Source organism: Polypterus senegalus, chromosome 3, assembly GCF_016835505.1.
Source record: "Polypterus senegalus isolate Bchr_013 chromosome 3, ASM1683550v1, whole genome shotgun sequence".
Lineage (NCBI taxonomy): Eukaryota > Metazoa > Chordata > Cladistia > Polypteriformes > Polypteridae > Polypterus > Polypterus senegalus.
Genome location: NC_053156.1, coordinates 245884136 through 245902645, shown reverse-complemented (window position 1 = coordinate 245902645; position 18510 = coordinate 245884136). Strand labels below are relative to the sequence as shown.

The following is an 18510-nucleotide window of genomic DNA, read 5'->3' as shown; positions in this document are numbered from 1 at the left end:
TCGGATGCAGGCCATCACGCTTGAAGAGACGCGCCTTTCCAAAAGAGATTCCAATTGTTGATGAAACCGACATCCTTCTTCTTGCAGAAACCCTGTAGCCAGTTGTTCAACCCTAGCAGACGACTGTAGTACTCGTTGGATCGTCTGACGAGAGGTAGTGGACCCGAAACGAAGATCTTTGCCGATGGGGTCCTCTCCTTCGTGTCTCTAATCAGAGCTGCGAAGTCAGCCTTCAGGATTTCTGATTGTCGGTGCCTTATATCGTTTACGCCGGCATGCAAGACGATTGATCCAACTGCCCTCTCCTTGTGTTTCTCGTAGACTGCTGGCGCACGTTTCATTACATCTCGGACACGAGCACCGGGAAAACAAGAAACAAACGATTTTGCATTAGGGCATGCGACATTAAGGTTTCTAACGATGGAATCACCTACCACTAATACATCACCAGGTGCTGAAGGCGAAATGGGGACGCGGAGAGGGTCAAACCGGTTCTGAGATAAAATGCTCGCCTGTGCCGATGGAGGTGCTCTGGTCTTGAACCCCGCCTGCATAGCTGAAATCCACCGAGGTCAGCAGCGGCGTCGCTCCTACGAGACGCGGGGGTGAGGTCGGCACAACGCGGGGTTGATGTTTCGCCGGTTCCAGATGGCAAGGACGGTTTATCCAACAGCCGGGCCTTCAGATTTCTCAGGTATTTCCGTCGGGACAGGAGTTTCTGAATCTTTTCATCAAGTGCTTGGAGTTCCTCAATTACGATTTCAACGCGAGTTACCCCACTGTCGGCCATTTTCTACTTCGTGCCCTAGGAGAAATGAGAGAGAGAGAGGTTAGCTCAGGGAACCAGGGAAAACAGTAGATTAAGTGGGTTTAACAATTTTAATGTGGTGGCAGTTTGGCATAGTAGGTAATGTTGCCATTTTACAGTGAAAGGCTTTCAGTTTGATTTCTGGCTGCTGTGGTCTCTCAGTGGAGATGGTATGGTCTCCTCATGGCTCTTCTCCCACATTTCAAATACATTCTTTCTAATCATCTAATATTTTAGTTACCTTGGTGTGAATGAGTCAGGTTTGTGTGTCCAGCATCGAAGTTGGTTCATTTCCAGCCTTACACCTTTAACTGGAGGTGTAGCTCTTGACTTCCCATAATCTTGATGGTCAATAATAAAATACAATTTAGACAGTTTTAGTTTAATGTTGGGCAAACCTGTATGAACTGAATGATTTTTAATTTTTTTTTATACATAAACAGATTTATTCTCTGCTAACAGCAATAAACCCAAAGATGCACATCTTACAGCTGCCTGGACGTGCTAAGTAAACCAGTCTTTTTATTCCCTTCTACTGTCACAAAGCTCCTTTCACAAAGGCACCATATGGCTTAATCCATGTCTTGAACCCTCAGCTCTTTATCCCAGGACTATGTAGCTGCGTTGCCTTTAGTTTTTACAGTCAGCTTTGCCTACAGCTAGCATGTATTTATTTGCATAATATTTGTCATGTTATCTAAACATAGGCGAAATCACAAATGGCACACAAGTCTCTCATCAGGACTCAGTGAACTCATGTTTGCTTTTCTCTTTGCTCCTTGTATTTTCTCTAAACAAGAAAATCCTTGGTTTGAAAGTCACCTAACTGCTGCAAAAGCTGTCTGGTGACATTATAATAACCCAATCAAATGAATAAGATATTAAGGACCAACAAAGCCATTTATCAAGAAACAATCTTCATGTGATATAGTGCTTTTCAAAGTGAGCGATACCACAAGAGTATTTCAAAACATCTCTCCAGTGTTTTTCATTCTGAGTGTGATACTTCACTATGTTTTCATAGAATGTGTACCCATAGCATTTTATAAATCTCTATAAACATACTGCAGTGTGTTAAATGTTATCCAGCAGTTAGTGGTGCTGTATAAAGTAAACACGACTTACTGTGTTTTGTACATTTTGTATATCAAAAGGGCAGCAATGGGGGTTCAGTTTCCGGTTTATGTGGCATTTCCATGCTCTCTTTCTTTCTGTGGGGTTTTCCTTTCCTAATTTCTCTTCTATGCAATTTAGGTCAATTACTGTATGAATGTTAGCCTGCTATGAGCAACAGTACAACATTGCATTATTGTATTACATTTCTGAGGTGGCAATGAAAGATCGGCCGTCTAGCTCTGAGATGAGATCAGTTTGTTCTCTGTTTATTTACAGTATTTATTGATGGATTGATTGAAAGATTTGCTGTATTATCTGTCCTGTAATTCTATAACTTTGTTTATGTTTCTGCTGTTTTATGCATCTGAATTTCACTATGGAATTAATAACATTAATCTAATCTAATCTAATCTAATCTAATCTAATCTAATCTAATCTAATCTAATCTAATCTAATCTAATGCTATGCTGTGCAATATGTGTGTGTTTATATCCTGTAGTGGACTAACTGCAATCCCAATGATGCAAATTGAGAAAGTGAAAGATAAATTAATTTATGAATTTTGAATGAATGGCCATTCAACGAAAACCATCTCACTGTATTGTTTGTGTCCAATTAAATAAAATACTAGTGGTTTGCCTGAGTGTTACCTTAGGATGTAAACAGACATGTTACAAATGCTTTTACTTCTATCGAACCTGAAGGACAGCTCTTGTGTCTTACAGGGGACTCTGGAGCAACTCTTGAGTGGATTTAAATAGCTATAGATGGTTGAGTTTACCTCTGAGTATACTGCTGTCAAACACGGAAACGATAAATTAAGAGCAGCATGGTGGTGGCGATGTGAACTAATGTAGTGAATGTGCTAAAGAAGCCAGTGTCCCAAAATACCTGCATATCCTCTTACATCTGTTTCTGTAGCTCTCCCCATGCTTTGTTGCCTGCTCTGCTTCTCTGTGGCTTCTTTGTTAATAACTTCTTTGTTTCAGTGTTGAAGTGTCTCGCATCAGAGCCTTCCTAAAATAGGTTTAAATACCTCCTCTATGGGCAGGGAGAGGTTGTTTTATTTTTCTTTTTCTTGATTTTTAATACTGGACAGAATCATTTAATGAAACAAAATTGTAGACATTGGGTACATTATGCTGACAACCATAGATTACTTTTTTCCTTGCAGAAAGCCAAAAACTTAAGTGTTTTCACTCATTTGAGGGTGGGTTTCAGCTGTGGGTTTTCCACTTTTTTTTCATAAATGAATTGCTTTTGCAGAGTAGCTTGTCCAAATGCTCCCAGATGTGTTTAGTATTCTTCTGGGAAGTAACCCACCGTAGGACAGAAGCTCTGGGCAATGCTGATATATTCCAAAATGTGTGACCTTGAGGTAAGTCTGTCAGCTCCATTGTCAGGGAGACTATGACTTTACATTTTTTTTATCATATACCCTCAAAAAGAGGAATTAAGACTATGTTAACCTTTGCAACACCTTTACATATTGAACACCTTCCTAAAGCACATACTAGGCTATCACGTGTATTTGGCACAATCCTTGCTTAGAGTGGTCAGATCAGAAGAAGAGATTGAACCAGCAGCCTTGAGATTTATGGTCCTACACCTAATAACTGGGCCATTGCAACTTTACTTGATATAGTCTGGAAGATCACAAATTCCATACGCTGGAGAGTTTTATACATTACGCAAGGGGAAGGATCTTGCAATCATTTCAATAAACAAGAGTTCATCAAACATGCACTACAATCAATCTCTAACTATTAAAGTGAGCACAGCTTCAATACAGACCTCTGGATTTTCAGTGCTTTTTCTGTTTGTTTGTTTTCTTGATGACAAACCACTAATAAGCAACCTTCTTTAAAGCATAGTCAAAACGAAACAACAGCCCTTAATTCATCTTTAAAGTCTTTGGAAAAGTTGTAAGCAGGTGGTTGGGACTGCATGCTGGATATAAAAGCATAGCAGACACGCTATAAAGGACACTTTGTGAGCTGTGTGTGTGACCTGCATTGCCGAACCATTGCTACCTGTTTTCTGGTAAGGTGGGAGGCTGGCTTTATTACTGACGAAAGGCTCTAGAAAGAACAGGGCCAAAATCTTTAGTTGAACAGAGAGGGGTCCCGTATTTGCTGTTGCATGAAAAGTCAACCACCTAGATAGACCCCTGCTCTTTGGATGGATGGACTGCAATAATTTCATGCTTTCTTCTCAATTTCCATAAGGCAGATGACACACAAGTTGTTGTACATTTTAGAACATTTTGGTTCCCTGATGAAGCAATAAACTCCTACAAGACGTACGGATGTTTAACAACTCTTAAAAATGAATGCATAATAAATAAGCATTGCATAATTTTGACAACAGCTTGTGGCCCCAGCTGACCACTGTTTACCCTCTAGTGACTCACACAAGACACCTGTTGCTCCTGCTTTTTGCTTCAGTGCCCCTTGGAGTAAACAGCTAAAGTAAATCTGTTTATGTATAGAGCGGATTGGGGAGGGTGGGTTGGGGGGCTTTGTTAATTAATTGTGTTAACGGCAACAGCTTTTTTCACAAACACAATAGTGGCTACTCAATCAAACGTTAAATATATGAACTATTGGTGGAAACGTGGTTAGTGTTGCCACCTCATGGTGCTTGGTTAGATCTCCAGAACGGTGCATAACTGTGTGAAGTTTACATATTGTCCTTGTGTTTGCACTGCTTTTCTATGGATCCTGGTTTTCACTCAAAAATCTGCATGTTATGTTTTCTGGTGATACAAAGTGTATGACCACTTGTGTGAGTGTCCATCAGGATAGACTGGTAACTGAATTCTTAACCTTTGTCCATTGCTGCTGTGATACTCTTTGGTTGCCAGCGAGTTATCAATGGAAGAAATGTGGATGAATGAAAATTTAGCACATTGATCCATATAACAATGAAGATGGTTAGTAGTAGTTTTAGTATTTAGTACAGAGAAATTCTTACTTGCATGTCCAGGAAACATGCAACCTGTTGCAGCTCTCTGTTTTCTGCATGTCCTCTTTGTCCTTTTGAACTTCATGAACCATATGAACCAAATGGAACCAGTTGGGATTTGGAGCTTGCTTCATCTGTACAAATGTAATGTAAAAATGTGCGAAATTTGCTGTCTCCAGCCTGTTTCCATCCAACTGGCTTTTTATCGATAAAATGGTGTGTGTGATGACGTCATCCCCTCCAAAACGAACTGTTGCATAAGTTTTGTTTTATCGCAAAAAAAAATCTGCCCTTGAGCTGTTTCCATACATAATTTTGTGTATGTCGCAAATTATCTACCTTTTGTTTTCCACGTTACACCCCCTCCACTAAACAAAGAAACAAAGAAATAGAGAGATTATTCAGACAGTTTTTTTTAAATTTGCCAGCTTACTGTTATTTCAGTTTCACAAATAATTGGAATTGTACATAATATCCGAAAGACGACAGCAGAATGAAGCAGTTGCTTGTCTGATAGCCCTAGAGCTTGAAGAAAGTACCCCAGTGCGACGAAACCCACAGGTATGGGAGAGAAGACGGAATAAGACCTTCTGGGAGGAGGTGGTGGAGAGACACTTCACAGAAAATCTCTGGCTGCAACATTTTAGAATGACACGGCCGACGTTTGAGATGTTGTGTGGATTCATCAGTCCTGATGTTGCGCCCATCACAGGTTGCCACCGACCACCAGTTCCAACCCAAAAGTGGATTGCATCGCCCTTTACAAGCTGGCAACCTGCGCCGAGTATAGAGTAGTTGGAGAAACTTTCGGGGTTAGTAAAACTACCGTCCATCGATGTGTATATGCTGTGTGCACCGCTATTAAAGAAAAATTAATGTGGCGTTATATCAGACTTCCGACTGCAGCGGAGGCCAATGAAATTGCATACCGCAATTCCTTGGTGCATCTTGTGCCACAGATTTATGGTGCGCTGGATGGCATGCATGTGCCTATTCTTCCCCTGACGGAAGGCTACTGCAATTACATTAATCGCAAAGGGTGGCCATCTATTGTTCTCCTGGCCCTTGTTGATGACAGGTGCATGAAACGAGACATTTGCGTTGGCACTCCTGGAAGTGCCCATGATGCAGCTGTGTTTGCAGCATCGGATTTGTACAGGTGAGCCTACCTTTCAACATCCCTTCTCAGTGCGATAACAACTGAATTAGTACTGTAACCTGCTTCCCTTAAGGTTTTTAATTAAAACTGAAATTTGAATTAATACAAAATAACGACGTTTAATCAAAGAAAACTAAAGTTAATATTAATGAGAGAATTTCTCATATATGCTAAAACATCTGCCATTTAATAATAAGAAAAAAATGTTTAGATAATGAAACACACGTTTTATTAAATATTTTGACTGGCACAGTAAATTACCTTTGCGGTTTTTGTATTATTTAGACATCCTGAGAGACACCCCCAGGGTACAGCTGATGTGGAGGGAGTTCAGGTACCCCTTTTAGTAGCAGGAGACCCAGCCTATCCGCTACTGCATTGGCTCATCACGAGAAATAACGAGTCTCTTCATCAGATCATGCGAACCGCTCAGCTATTCTTGTTTTGATTGCACGTGATGAAAATGTATCATGTGACATATTTATTTGCGTTAAAACCCTTTTTTCCAATGTAGTTTTTGCGACATCTGAAGTATCGATATGGAATTTATGTGCTAAAGTTAAATGGAAAAATATTATGTCGACATGTACAACATTTTACCGATAATTAGCATTTCCATCAGCTATATCGGTAAAAAAATCTGAAGTGCTAAATATTTTTTCGCAAAAACTCCTTGAATGGAAACCTGGTTATGGTCATTAAACTCCACTGCCTAACCTAAATTATAAGAGAATGGAAAACCTGCACTGCTGTGTGGATAGGAGAGCAGACCACTTCCTCACATTAAGGTATCTGATGTATAGTATACCCCAGCTGATTTGGTCCTTGTTTCAGGCATTGATGAAAATTCCACACACTGTATTACCATCGTTCTTTAGGTTCTCTTCTTGTGAGATTTAAGTATTTCCAAAATGTTTGCTATTTATCTCCAGATTATAATAACATTGATCCAAGAGCAATGAACACTAAACTTTAATTTCATTTTATGTGGCTGGACGCACAATCAAAAGGAGTCAAAAAATCCAACAAACAGAGAAAAATGAATCACCATGTTCCATTTGCCTTGAACTTTCAGGTTTTAAGTCCCGTCTAGGTTAGGTTCAAGCATTGTAGGACATGGCATTCACTGCTAAGCACATCTCCTCCAATTTCATATGTCACTGTTGGAACACAGTAGACTAATATTTTTTTTTCTTCTATCCACAACATGCCCACCAGCCTCAACTATTACCAGGCATGCATGACATCAGACTGGCTCTTTCCCAGCCTCCCCCTCTTACACACGCCTGGATTATTACACCACTGTCTAATGTTGCAAGAGCTCCATTCCACATTGTCATTACAGTTGATAAAAAGGAAGAGTTGAAAATGACTTCTATTAGTGATGAGGAAAACAATTTGAGGGAAACCAAATTCACAGTGAAACTCTGTGCATTGATCTGAGAAAAAAACAAAAAACTTATGAAACTAATGATGTTTAGCTTCCAGGGAAATTCCTGCTACTGCCATAAGAAGAAAGGTGTTTAGATCTTGTCTAGAACTATTTTCACATATTCATTTTTCATGCATCTGCATTTCATTTTAATATTTTAGAGCTTGGTTCTTTGAACCGTCAGCTCTAAGTTGTTGTTTTACTGGTAAAATCTTGGTGATTGCATTTCTAAAGGTGCATCAGGGACAGAAAACAAACTTGGAGATCCAGTGTACATACCATCAAGCTCAATGCAGAAATTGAGGAACAGGAAAGGGTGGTTGCTGTCTAAGTTGGACAAGCAGATTTCTGTGTAGCTAGTTTCCTGTTTAGAAAACATAGTAATGTACGTGATGGTGTATTTTGGTGAACCTTTGTGTTTGAAATGTGCATCATGTTACATTTTTTAAGTCACGCACTGCACTCCTTTGTGGTGATGTGAACAGTAGGCATGAGGACATTTGAAGTGAGTGGTGTACCTTGGGTTATATATGTTACGTGGCTTCAGAAAGGGTGAACACAACATTGGGAAGCAATATTCCTTACTTTCCACACATAAAAAAACCTTTAAAGCTCCCCAAAAACATTTCAAAGTGCGTTTTTTTGTTTCACAGTTGTGAAGTCACCTGCAAAATGAATTTTAGTGTCAGTTTCACAAATTTGTATGCAAATCGAAACCCGGCTGTTTAGCTCATCACCAGCAGCTAAGAGTCTATCTAGGGGTGTGAATAGGTGTCAGGTGTGACAGGACATTGTGCATGGCAGATGTTGCACAAGGTTCATTTCTAGCTCCCTTAAAATATAAATTCATAAACAATATGCTGTACTAGGAGTGGAAATCAAACAAATCTCAAAGATGAAGTTTGAATGGCGGGAAGAAAGAATACCAACTGCAAAATATCATATCACCATGCACTAATTTCTATAATTTTACACAAGAGCAAAATATCCTGCAACTGTTTGAGCTGCAGCTGAGACCAGCTACCGAAAGTAGCAACGGCCAAATACAAAAACGGCACCTGTTCTGAGGCAATGACTCAAACTGCCTCTGATCATGAGGGTGTCTGAAACTTTGATTAGCTTTGAAAATACAGAAAAGCAAGGCTACACCAAGCCCAGCTCTCCCCTGTGCTCATTAGTCAGACAATTTCTCAGATCATTTTATTGGAGACTTGTTTAGAAATGACTTAAGCTTTTCAGGTTCTTTAAATGGAGAAGCTTTAACTACTTCACAGGACAGGGCAGTGACAGTTATATTTGATCGATCACCCAACATTAGTCCAGTATCAGTGTGTGTGTGTCCAGTGATACAAGAGGGTTCCACCTTCCACCAGAGGGTTTCTTCTCTGCTACCAATGGTACCCAGTGCTTCAAGTGGTCTGGTACTCTTCCAGTTTCAACATAGAGTACTAGCACCCCTTCTTAGTGTACTGGTGAGTACCAACACGTCTTCAGAAATCTTCACGTGGGTTACCGCTGTGCACTTGTCTGCCAATGTAGCACAACAGTGCAATGCTATAAAGTTGACTGTAACGGCACCTTTTTGTTGAGTACTCCACCCATCAGAAATTTACATGTGGGATTGTCACTGGATCACGACGATCTACATTTCATCATTAAGACACATTTCCTTGTTGTAGCAGTGAGGAGCAGCACTTCTTCAGAAATCTTTAGGGGGACCCCCCCCACTTAATGTCACTGTATATTAACACTGCCACAAACAAAGTCATCATCAGTCAGTAATTCTCCAACCCGCTATATTCTAACACAGAATCATGGGGGTCTGCTGGAGCCAGCACAAGGCACACACACACACACACACACACACACTAGGGACAATTTAGGATCGATATTCGGTCTTTGGAGTACCTGGAGGAAACCCACACAGTTACAGGGAGAAAATGCAAACTCCACGCAGGGAGGACCCGGGAAGCAAATCCAGGTCTCCTTACTGCGAGGCAGCAGCGCTACCACTGCGCCACTGTGCCGCCGTTCACAAACAAAGTACCGCCATTAATTTGATACCACTTCAACAACTCTGTAATTGAATAAACAAGCTCCAAAATGACTGGATACTACTACTAATAATAGCAATAAAAGGCAAACCATAATCTGGAGAAATGATCACCAGGAAGAGAACACCTTTAGGATATTTACTGGGAGAAATCTGGACTTCCTTAAAATGGTTGTTCCCTGTGCTGATTTAAGAGGTCAAACTGTGAAATTACCAGGTAAACAGCTGTTAACAATAAAACTCCACTTGAATGTAGAGGCAGGTTTTAGGCCATTTTCTGATATAAAAAAACTTTTCCCAAATAAAGCACAGAGAGTATGGAAATATACTTACACGGAGAGACGTGTGGTAGCTATTACCAACATTTGTATTTAATTAATAAGAAAAAAAGCAGCTGCTGTGAGAGGAACTAAAGTGGCAATGAAGCTTCTTAACAAAACGTTCTGTGCCTAAGAACCTCACTGATGCAACTTTAGAAATGTTACCAGATTTTTTTTTTATTATTATTAATGGATGTCATGTGAAGCGGATTTCATTTCCATGTGAGACTTTGTATACAGTAGGAGCAGAAATTCAGTAAAGTAGAATATTCTGCAAACCTACAGGGAGTCTTGCATTTGTATTGTGACTGAATGGATGGTTTAAGCAGGATTGGGGCTAATCTTTACTTACTTTAACACATACAGCCTGAAACAGACCCAAGCTTTCTGTCTTTGGGATTCAGTGCCTTCATTCATTCATACTTTAGAGAACATCTTGTTAATTTCCAGGATCAATAGATTCATACAGTATATATGTACCTTGGAAACAGTGAAGACAGGAGTAGTAGTAATTGGGCATTAAAAAGTTGGTACAACGTTGGGAAAATTGCATCTCAAAGGAAGGTGACTATGTAGAAAAGTGATGTCATTTGTTTTTGAAATTCATAATAAATAGAGTTAAAAGTGCAGAAACGTTTTGAACTTCCCTCATATATATACAGTATATATAGGGTGGTCCAGATCTAATTATGCAATTTTCATTAGGCTATAACTTATTAAATTTATTACAAAGAAAATCACCTGAAATATCCTGGACCATCGAGAAGAGTGCGAACTGACGACATGAAAAATCGTCTTTGCGCCGAACTGGAATCATAAATCAAAGTCATCCAGACGATCTGGATCTGCATAATTACATCCAAATTTTTTTCCCTGAATTCCACATAAAAATAATGCACTTGGAGCATTTCATTACAGAAAATGACAACAGGTCAGTATAACAAAAAAGTGCTTTTGGACCTTGAATAACGCATAGACATCAAGATCATATTCAGTTTAAACAACACAATACTAATGTTTGAAGTTAGGAAGAATTCAGAAACCAGTATTTGGTTGAATAACCCTGACATTTAATAACAGCTTTCAAGCATCTTGGCATGCTCTCTTCCAGTCTTTCACGTTGTTCTTGGGTGACTTTAGGCCACTAATGAAACAAATTCAATCAGCTCGGCTTTGCTTGATGGCTTGTGACCATCCATCTTCCTCTTGATCACATTTCAAAGGTTTCCAATGGGGTTCAGATCTAGAGATTGGGGTGGCCATGACAGGCCCTTGAACTCCTCGTGGTCCTCCTTCCTCGTCTTGATTGACCAGGCTATGTGGCATGGAGCATTGTCCTCTGGATCCTCATATTTAGGGAACATTGTCAGAACAGAAGGAAGCAAGTTTTCTTCCAGGAAAACCTTGTTCATGGCTTGATTCATGCATCCTTCACAAACAAAAATCTACCCCATTCCAGCCTTTCTGAAACACCCCAAAATCATCATTGATCCTCCACCAAATTTCAAAGAAGAAGCGAGACACTGTGGCTATTAGGCCTCTTCAGGTCTCTGTCTAACCCTTAGATGACCAGGTGATGAGAAAAGCTGAAAATTTGACTCATCAGACACATTGACCTTACTCCAGTCCTCTATAGTTCAGTCCTTATGAAACCTCAGCCTGGCTATTCTTTGCTTCTCATTGATGAAAGGATTTTTTTTAGCTTTGCATGACTTCATTCTCACCCAGAGAAGCCTGTTTTGAACTGACCTTGCCATGCACTATTTAACCCCAGCTGCCATTTGCTATTCTTTTTGTAGGTCATTTGATGTCATTCTACAGTTGTTGAGTGACATTAAAAGGAGTTGACAATCATCATAGTCAGTGAAGAGTCATTTTCAACCTCTGCCAATCTGTAATTTTGCTGTTCCAATGTCTGTTAATAAACTGCCAGCTTTGTAATTTTGAGGATGAAAGCAACCTGATGCTTACTGTATCCCTCTGCTAGTAAAGCCAGATTGCACCCTTTTTTTTCTCACTCAGAACTTTTCTTCTTAACTTTTTTGGCATGATGAATTGAAATTTCTGTGCTTCATTTAAATTTAAGATACTACTAGCACTGTTTTTGCCATACAAACCGGTCTTATTGCAAGAGGATAGTGATGACCACAGCAGTGTTTTTTATGCTTTTCCTTGTTAAATAAGATTTCATTTAGGTGGTTATCTAATCAGTACCTCACTAAGCAAAATGAGGTGTGCTTGTGTTGGAATTCCACCACTGATACTGCATATATATATTGTCACACATAAATGTCGGAGGACATCCTCAATGGTTCATTTGAGGTGTGTGATAACTCACTGGGGGTGTTGCTAAGCACATATTCTCCTTTTCTCCCTGTGGCTCAGAGAAACCACTGAACAGATTGCATTTGTACCCCACCCTTTCAGTCCGCACAATACAAGAAGTCCAGACGCCCGGAAATACCCATATTTTGCAACTTAAGCAGACTGTAGGACAGAGCTCCATGAAGGATCCAACTTTGTGATGGCTCTACAAGCCCTGTTTAGATATTGTTTAAGTTATTTGCCCAAAGAGGGGCCTCTCATTGGCTCCCAAAGTAGTGCAATTTAAGTTAATTTCTGCACCTGGCCACTATATCTATCTATCTATCTATCTATCTATCTATCTATCTATCTATCTATCTATCTATCTATCTATCTATCTATCTATCTATCTATCTATCTATCTATCTATCTATCTATTGTGAACGCTAGAGGCGCTGTTGCCTCTTGAACCCACCAGACAGACGTCCAGGACACATGTTTAAAAGCACCAAGAATAATATTTAATAATTCTTTTTAATAAAATGCACAAAGCACCGCACACTCCAAAATTCTCCAGTAAACAATAACAATAATCAATAATCACACAAATAAACAATCCTCCACTCCCAGCAGCTCCATTCCTCTACCACCCAACTCCGGCTCGCTCTGCTGGGTTTCCCATCATCCTTTTTAAAGTCCACACATTTTCCTTCATTAAGTGTTTTGGAAGTACTGTGGGCTTCCGTCCTCATGACCCCGAAGCACTTCTGGGTTGGCGTAACCGTAATAATCCCCAGGTTCTTGGTGAGCTCCCCCTGGCGGCAACCACGGCACCCAACATGGCTGAAGAGATGGACTCCATGTTCCATGCTGCCCTGCAGGAATCCGAGGAACCATTTCCATCCAGGGGAGCTGCCATCTAGCATTCCTGGGGTATATATATATATATATATATATATATACAGTATAAAGAAAGTGAAAGACTGGGGCAGTCCTAGAACATGTGAAGAAGTTTGTGACCAATAGGAATTTTCAATTGTTTAATAACAGGAGTCCTTTCTATGGTATGTCCTTTAAGGATCTTTTTAATGTGACTGTCTATTTTTGCTTCTTTCTCTGCTCTTTAAAGTTGCATAAAAGTTTCCCCATGGACAATAGCTTCCTTATGTCAGTGTTTGACCAATTTCCAAATATTTTTGAAAAGCAAATTTTGCAAAACCAGCACATTTTAAAAATTTTTGAAAATTCCCAAGCTAGCTGCAGATATATAGGCATTAATACCTGATTTTTTTAGGACTATTTGAATTATGTTAACTTACGGCTGTTGTGATATTTTGAGTGCTTGAGCAAGTAACTGAATACCTTACACACAGAAGCCATGATAATAGCATATTAAGTCTTTATATTAGGAATTTATCAGTCAGATTTCTTGAGATGTTAACTTCAGCTCCATAAACTACTTGGACCATATAATTTATTGGGAATATCAGTGTATAGCTTGTATGAATGGAAAGGACTGAGGATGCTCTAAATTAAGCAGGAAATGCAAAAATGTGGATTTCTTCTTTGACAGCAAGTAAATAAAGTTTATTTACTTATTTTAATTGTACCTCCTCTCTAAATATATGTAGTCACAGTTTGCTTTGTCTCTTTGCATTGACTACCCTGGGGAATGTGGGGAGAAACATCTAAAAAGGGTGTTGAGATGTGTCAGACACTAACCATGGTGCTGGAGATGTGTTGAATGTTGGTTAGCATGTGCAAGTAAGAATTTGACTCTTCTGTATACATGCAACAATAATAACCTGTAAACCTGTTCTCATTTAATTGCGTAAAGGTAGTAGAAATATGAACACGAAATGCGTAATTGCAGACATAACCAGGAAGGTAGATTGGAAACTTTGCTTTTTTTTTTTCAAGAAAACGTGAATTCTACATTAGAGACTGGTGATGTTCTAGAAGTTTAGAGATGATCTAGAAGATCTTCTGCTGAATTATAAAAGAGACATGATGCTGCCAGGTGCATATTTTTAATCATAATCATAATTTTTTCTTAGTAATATTTTCATTATTTATTGTTTTACTCAGAATGGTATTTTGCCATTGTTATATGTCTGGATTTTCTATCTATCTATCTATCTATCTATCTATCTATCTATCTATCTATCTATCTATCTATCTATCTATCTAATCATTTCACATAATGCCTTACCTCCAGTATCTAATATAGAGAGTCCCATTGAAGATTTTGGACACACCCACAAATTTTCATGTTTTGGATAGAAACTGATAAATCATAGTCAAAGTCCACACCTACTTTATCTAAAACCAGAAAAACCAAGAAAAGACAAAAACACATAAAGGAGCATAGCTGTTATCCACATTTTGGATGAGTTAGAACTGTCACGGAGACCATCACCTAACATACATATCATATTAATTACATAGTAAGACTTAGTAACTGCACCATAAAGTGGGACTGCACCCAACAATCAAGATGGGACTGAAAAGAGATGCACCTGGAAAAATGACTTTAAATTTAAACAATACAAATGAATTCAGCAACCCACAAACTATAATAACTGTGTTATTATACACAAAAATCATTTGAAAATAGCAAATACAAAGCATAATCATAATATCATGAAATAAGGTCTTTCAGAAGTAAACAGAGTCAGATGTTTTCATCAAGGTTTCAGGTAATGGAAGCAAAGAGACAGGAGTAAGGAATACATCAGGTAAGGTAATTTGTGTTTTCTGTTCTTTCAAATTAAGTTAGGTATTTTAATATCTTGTTGTTTATAAAGTCAGTGTATAGTTGTGATGTGTTGCATGTTGGGTAGTCTTACTGAAACCAGACATATAATACAGCTTAAAACTGGGTGAGAACAATTAGATGGCTCACTGAGTATGACATTTCTAAACCGATCCAATGCCTCATGAAAGTGACACTCAAAGTAAGTCTGGTGATTTTGAACTGCAAAGGTCAGTGGTGTTCTCATTATCCTGGTCTGACAAAGAGCAAGCTTCTGATTACGATAAACTGTCTACAGTTGAAAAGTCCTTTAAAAAATCTTATTAGATAAACTAATGTGTGTCGTGTGTGCAGAGAGCTGGTAGTTGCGGTGGTCTACCTGTGTGTGTGTTTGTCTGTCTCCACTGTTGCAGCGCTCATTACAACGTGCAGATTAATTAAGCTTCAGTTATCTTGTGCTACTGAGCTCCTGACTGGAGGACAGGGATTTTGGCTTTCTATTTTCTCTGAGCATCATGTCTTTTGTTCATTATCTTTTGCGCTCTCCCTGAAACCTCAGCCGTGGTTTAAAATGCATGAACTGGAGAAATGTGGGGCTGTTGTTTTAGGAAGACTCCCTGTGGGTGGCACAAAAGAACAGAAGAAGTTCACTTAGCAAGGGGCTAATATTTCTGTGTTTTATCTTAAGTTTCTATCTTGAAATACTCCCACATTCCAATAATTATTTTTTTTCCATGCTGATAAAAAGCTCACTGGCAGGTCATTTAGTTCTCAGGAGAATGTACTACATAACTTCATGACTCTCCCTTGCAACAGTACCCCAAGGAGCTTTGAATCTGAGCTCGGACTAATTTCAATTCCAAACATCATCCGATACTTCCAACCTACCTATCCCACAATTATTATTAGTAGTTAATTGCTACCAGACAGTTTCTACAAAGACTTTTTCTGCAAAAAAATACATTAATATGCACTTTTACATTGTTTGAAATCTATCATCTGTTTTACATACTGGACAAGCCAACTTGCTTGAGCCAAACCCTGGGTGCTCAGTGACTTATCCTCTTGTTTCCCCCATGGAGCTTATCTCTCACAGTTTCACTCAGCATCACCCTGTCATCTTCCCAAGAAAAGGTTTATCTTCCCCTTTGGAGAAGTCTTTCATCCTGGCAAAGAAAGTTCTTCCTTTTTTAGACTAATTTTCAGCAAGTTATGATCTCAGCTTTTATGGATGGTGTAAATAGCGTTAGTCGGAATCTGGGATTATCTATAGCGAAGACATCTTTCTGGGTGGTTTTGCGAGTGGCAGACTTTGTTCTGTTATTGCTACTGGAAACATAACTTTTCCTAGCAACAGGCTTTGTCGGAGACGGCTTCCTTGTTTAATCTGTTATGTTTAACATTGCACTGCCAAACGTTTATTTCACAAACTGAGATTGTTTTACTTTGGTGAAAGTGGGCAAAATGACTCTGTTCTTTGAAGATGGCAAAATTAGTCCTCCATCTCCTCTGTGGGCTGTTTAAACTATTAAAGCAATCTAGAATGCACGCAACATGTCAGAAGGAGAATGCTTTACCCAACTGAGTAGGGTCCCTGGAACCCTATTAGCTGTCAAATGTCCATCGCAGTGTTATTTTTTATTAAACTCTGGGTAGGGCAGAACTACAGATCATTCATTATATTGCCAATGGTTCACCCAGTCAATTTAAAAATACCCCGATTGGTGAGCTTTGGGCTCTTTGATAGAGATTGAAAATAAAACCCCATCTTAAGGACCTAGCCTTGGAAAAATAAAAATGGTGCACTGATGTTAGAACAAATACCTGCATCTGGTCTGTTTGAAAGGTGACTAATTTGGCCAGGCTGACAGAGTAACTTCAAACCGAGTAAATCATTTTGTTATTCCAAGTTTAGAAGATTATTTTTGGGTATACATTTATAATACCCAAATAAATTCATTCATTCATCCAGCCATCCACCTTTTTCTGGTGTGGATCATGAATAAGTTGGTGATGACATCTCATAGCGAGAGCAGTCAGGAGGCAAAGGTTGATGGAAGGATACAGACCCTTTTCAGCAGAGCAAGACGATAACAGAATGTTCACAGACTTATTGTAAGCAGGTAACTTTGTCAAGTAGTCAAAGCAGTGAAAGTGTCATGTCTCAGCCAGCCTGTGGTTCACATACATGTTTTATGTCTCTTTTGTTCATTTTTGATTCTTTGATTTATGTTGACTATGTGCATTATTCTTTGTTTTTAATTTAGTGTATGTATTCAAATTGCCCAGTATTACATTCCATATGTTTTGTGGGAGAGAAACAGCCACCTACCATCGCTGCCAGGAATTGCTCTCCACTCTATAAATCAAGTTCTTCCACAACTCCCGGTGATTCATTTCAAATGTGGTTGGAAGTGGTGAGTTTACTTATGTTTATTTGATTTTTGACCCTCTGCTCCATATTTTAATAATTCCTTGAATACCATCATTGGGTCTTGTTTGCTTTGGGTTGTCTTTGGTGTTACAAGCAACTCCTTTTTTCCTTTTTTTACTGCTATGGGGCTTCATTCTTGTTACAAGGTTTTTTGTGAAGAATAAATCTTTTTATTTATGAAGACTCATTATTTGCCTTATTACTATCAGGTTTTTAATGTGGTACCCTCTAGTAGGCATTTTGGAAGTGTTTTTAAGACTACATGCCTTGAGACTCCTAATCCACGACGGGAGCACTGTATGATGACATGAAAGATAGACCTGACCATTCACAGCTCTTGCATCTTTGTTTGATTCCAAGCCAAGCTAACTTTTGTGTGTCACCTACATGTTTTTCTTAAGTGCATATTATTTTCTCTAAGGACTTCACTTTCTTTCAGTACAAACACAAGTATCACATTATGTCCTAGCTCTGAGAACAGGCTTATTCTTTCACATGATGTCTTTTCCCCTTGTCCATATTGGGATGTTGCTTAGAAAATCATACTATGTGACATTTACTGAAGAAGTTTTGAGGAAATAGAAGGAGAACACACTCATCAGAATGTGCTCAAACATTGTGCCATCCAGCCTAAAGAATAGCAAATTAGTGTGTAATTGTTAAGGATTCTGATCAATTTGAGAAGTCTGGAGAAGTCCAGTCAGACTTATTTTTATGTGAGTGCAATTGAGAGGAGCTACCATCTTTCCTTGAGCAATGACAACAGAATACTCTGATACAACTATAGGTTTTAATACATGAAAAGCTGTACGATCTTCTGTCAAAGCTTAAAGACTAACCAGAATCTGAAGTAAAAAAAATGGATTTCTAAAGCTAGATGTATTAAATACAAGTATTCTTTTTTGAATTTCATTAGTCATTACTGTAAGAAAGTATTGTAGGTTTGGGCACTCCACTGTGCACAATACTTTCTTTTAAGGTGTCATCATGCTAAAGTTAAATGGTCCCCATGTACATGTCACATTGCTGAACAAAGTATTGCTATGATTAGTCTTTATTCTTAAATTGTTTTCTGCTTCTTCCTGAAGTGTGTGGGATCATCTATATGACTATTGTGGGGTTCTCACCCCCAAGGAATCCAATATTGACATTCATTTTTTTG

At 38.9% G+C, this 18510-nt stretch overlaps 1 long non-coding RNA gene across 1 annotated transcript; it reads right to left on the bottom strand.

Annotated features, from left to right (window-relative positions):
* Positions 1-783: 783 nt before the first annotated feature.
* LOC120526887 lies at positions 784-1432 on the bottom strand. The gene is made up of 3 exons (XR_005633216.1): positions 1298-1432; positions 1050-1149; positions 784-805 (listed from the first exon to the last, which is right to left on the bottom strand). It is a non-coding gene; the product is annotated as an uncharacterized LOC120526887 (long non-coding RNA).
* Between the last annotated feature and the right edge of the window lie 17078 nt (positions 1433-18510).